Source organism: Haemaphysalis longicornis, unplaced genomic scaffold (genome assembly GCF_048455015.1).
Source record: "Haemaphysalis longicornis isolate Haplotype H1 unplaced genomic scaffold, Haemaphysalis longicornis Haplotype H1 scaffold_12, whole genome shotgun sequence".
Classification (NCBI taxonomy): Eukaryota; Metazoa; Arthropoda; class Arachnida; order Ixodida; family Ixodidae; genus Haemaphysalis; species Haemaphysalis longicornis.
In genome coordinates, this window is record NW_027526225.1 from 91,586,581 (window position 1) to 91,590,835 (window position 4,255).

Below are 4,255 nucleotides of genomic sequence, written 5' to 3' on the forward strand. Positions count from 1 at the left end.
TATTTTATTTTATTTTACGCCCCACAACTACAATGTTTTGTCACAAAACCGGTGAAAGTTTCGCTTTCAGTTTGGTGTAGCCGAATACAAGAGTAGTAGTATCAAAACGAGTACAAAAACGTTTATCCACGAGCCGGTACAGGAAGAACTGTGCACAGGCTGCGGCAAGGAGCCAGAAACCATGCGACATATTTTGACGGAGTGCAAAGGTATCCGTCCAGTCCTCAGTGAGGGAGCCAACCAGCTTCCGGAAGCCCTTGGCATTAAGAACCAATTACGATATTCAAATGTTGCGTCACACCCTTCCTTCGCTTTTAGACAGCTTAGCCAGAACTGGATTAGATATTTACTCATGCACCCTATTACACCTACGTACTTTTTGCTTAAACTTGAAGTCATAACGAAATGTATTCACCTCTCTTTTTGTTGCTTCTCGAGAACGCTGTTTCATTGCGTGTATTTTTTTCTGCTTTTTATTGTTGCATCTTATTGAATTGAATTTGAATTGCTAGCATGTGTACTTGAATTATTGCACTTTTTTAATGTTACTCTTCGAAAACGCTGCTGCATTACATGTATTTGCGCTATCACGCTTGTCCCTGTTGTGCTAATTTTTGTGCTTTATGTACAGGAGTGTATAAATTCACAGTGTAATATGTTATACCGATCAGTTCTTTTTCTTTAACATTGTGTAAATGATTTACTACTTTGCTTTGTTACAATTCCGTGTACCATGCTTTTTTTGCAACACAGGGAGGATTGTGATTGCATTATTGTAAATGCATGCTGCCGTACTCTGTTGGGCTCTGGAACATTGTCAAGCTCGCTGGAGCTTTATTTCCGAGCCCACTGCTCCTTGGAGTGGAAATAAACAAATTTAAATTGAAATTGAATTGAATTGAAGGTTAACGGAAAAGTGAATTTGACAGCGGTAGAGGTTAGTAAAAGAAGGTTAGAATGTTGGTGGGAAAAGAGCAGCGAACAATCTGGGAAGACATGCGAACAAAAATTTCAGACTTGCACAAAAATTTCATAGATTTTTTTGCGAGGTGATTGTACAGTGTCGTTACGACTAAGGTCGCTGTGCAACGCCACTCTGTTGCAAAGGGAAACTCGCAAGAATCATCATCAGCGTTTCCCGCGCGCAGGAGCCTGCTGCCTGTTCACACCGGCGGGCGCGCCGGCGGGACGGCTTTGTCGTCTGCTTTAGCGACGATAGTTTTGTGCCTGTTTTGGAGAAGCTTCGTGTCCATTTCGCGCTTCCTCGCACGGATTGGTTACTTGTTCGACAGCACCTCTAGGGTAACCCGGCTCTGACGGAATTAAGTGGTCGTACGACAAAGATACGTTAAGGAGTGGTTTTCAGGGCAGGAAAACAAAATGTAGAGACCACATACAGACATCTGGCCGCTAGAGAAACGCTACCTTTTCCGCACAGCTTGCCACGAATGTGACTTCGTTTTTTAAATTGGTCAATATTAATTAGGTTGCGCTTCAAGATGTATTACAAAAGGCGAAAGGAGCAGCTGGTTCTGATAAACAGCGATTATAAAAGCTTCCTCAGCTTACTCGCAATTCTTAAACTTACTAAACTAACTAGTTTAAATCGGTATAAACGGGAATCACTGAACTCGCATGCCGCAATGTTTCGGTGTCTTCGCCTGTGCTGCGCGGTGGTGTAGCCCCGAGCTAGCACATCAGGATGGCTAGGTTCCGCTGTCTCACCCTTCGAAAGACGCTCCTATCCGTTTTATTTCAGCGGACGCGCGGCCGGGCTACGGCGGCGGCGTCCACCGCTCGAGCCCGGCCGTGGCCGACGCTGCTGCAGCGTTCGGGACGCCGCCCCCGCGAATACCAGGTAACGGTTGGCCGAATCTCTGGTTTCGCTCTATGTAGATCCACGTGTGTGATTTCAAGTGACGTAGCATGGGCAGTTGTTGCGGGTGTCGTTTAAAGCTTTGGTTTCCAACCACCTTCACAGCGTGGATTGGAGACAATTTTTTTTCTCGTTTGATCAATACAATCAGCGTGTGCCCTTCCATTGTGTAAAGTTGGCTTTCCTTCGGTGCGCTTTGGTACGACACCGCCGTCAGTGAGACGAGGAAAGCTTCGCCTTAATAACAAATCGCTTTCCCGGTTTTCGACCCGCGGCCGGCAGAGGCAAAGCATAGAGATTCATACTAATATATACTAGAGGGAAATCTGTCGCTGCAGTCGCGGGCCGCCGTGGGTGGCGCCATTGCCGCTAGCGACGTTACTCGCCTACTTGGCTTAGCTGGCCATAGGGCTTCTTTTTTGTCTCGAAGCCAAAATCAACAAAAAGGGGTAACATTTTTTTTTCTTGTTCATTGTACATGAAGCTTCTAAATATTTACTGACGACTTAATCTTTCTATAGGTTCAATTTTATAATGGCAAAACAAATTTTATGAACCTTGTGCAGCAATATTGTTGCTTTATGGCAGCCAGAGGCAACTTCCCAGCCTGTTCATGAGCCATGCCAAGGACAAGTAAAACGTGCCTGCCCGGTACAAGACGGAACGATCGCTGAAGCACGGCTCCCCTAGACAGTGGCGCCAGATTTCCCTCTAGTGTATATTAGTATGAAACTCTCTGGATTACCCTATAGAATGACTCTCCGATAGACATCCATTCGCCCCCATCTTGCGATGGCCGAATGCAACCTTTGCCCCCAAGTTTTCTTACCTCATCGCTTGAACTAGTTTATTGTTCTCCTCAAATTTAGACCTGCATCGTGGTAGCTTTGCCGTTACACGGGTGGATAGAATACCCGCTTTCAGTTCTCCGCATTACATACCCGGCCCAGGTAAATTTCTCTTTTTTAACTGGAAAAATGTCCTTCATCCAAGTTTTCTCTCTAATCCAAGACACTAGTTTCCTATCACTAAGCTCAGCTCCTGTCATCCTCCTTTCCTTGTCCCGTTGGGCTGACGTAATTGATTGATTGATTGATTGATTGATTGATTGATTGATTGATTGATTGATTGATTGATTGATTGATTGATTGATTGATTGATTGATTGATTGTAGGGTTTAACGCGCCGAAGCAACGCGGGCGACGAGGCACGCCGTAGTGGAGGGCTCCCGATTAATTTTGGCCACCTGGGGATCTTTAACGTGCGCGGAAATCTCGTACACACGGGCGTCTTTGCTTTTCGCCTCCATCAGAAAAGCAGCCGCGGCGGCCGGGAATCGAACCCGCGTCCTCGTGCTCAGCAGCACAACGCCTTAGCCAATGAGCCACCGCGGCGGGTGGGCTTACGTAAGCTTACTTTCAAGGTGGCCAATAAGGTGCCCAGTTTCTGTACATAAGTTGCCACCGGCAGTACCATTGTTTTTTTTTTTAATATTCACCCTCCTCCTGAAGCATTCCAAGCATTCTTGAAGCAGTCAATAAGGCTAAATGCTGGTTTTTTTTATGTATCCCTTCAATAGTTCCGTAAACCCTTTTCAAGGAAAATGGCGCCATTTTCCCCTCCCGTGAATTGTAGTTTGATAGAGGTAATTGTATAATAAAAACTGTTGTTGATTCCTCTGTCATAGGAATCAGTAAAACACGAAAGTGAAACGTGCAGCGAAATCTGCAGCTGAGCATGATTTGCGGGTCGGCGGCTGTCTTGTGGGTGCGCTTGGCGAGCGACGTCCTGCTGGAGAATCGCTTCGGCAAAGGTGTACTGGCGTCATTTCTGTGACGGATACGACGTCAGTGAAATCTTGGGGTATCGTCGCAGAAAACACTTTCGTGTTCAAATACAAAACTCGAAAACGGACAACAGTAAGTATAACGTAGTATTTAGTACTAAAGGTTGCTTCCCCGGAAGAAGGCCCTGTGTGCAGGGGTGCACCCTTTACAGGCCGCTTGCTTCGTTCTGCAGGTGTCACTTTCGTGGCGGATATGATGTCAGCAAAATCTTCGTGTATCCGGGAATAAAACACTTTCGGTTAAAAACATGCGCATGCGTTGTGCGGGCTGTTTGTATGATCATTCAAGCCTTCCCCACTTTAGGCGTTTATCTCTGCCGTCGTTCATCTAATCTCACTAAATCCGCCTCTGTGCCATGATTTGCACCCAAAAATGTCACGCTTCCTAAGTAATGGTACACAGTAGTTCGGCCCGACTGCCATCGAAGCCACTTGATTTATTCCACAAAACTGAGACCGGGCGGCGATGAAGAGGGGCGAGAATGGGCAGTGCAGTTTGCCGAGAAAGGCAGATTGGCGTGTTTCGACCAGTT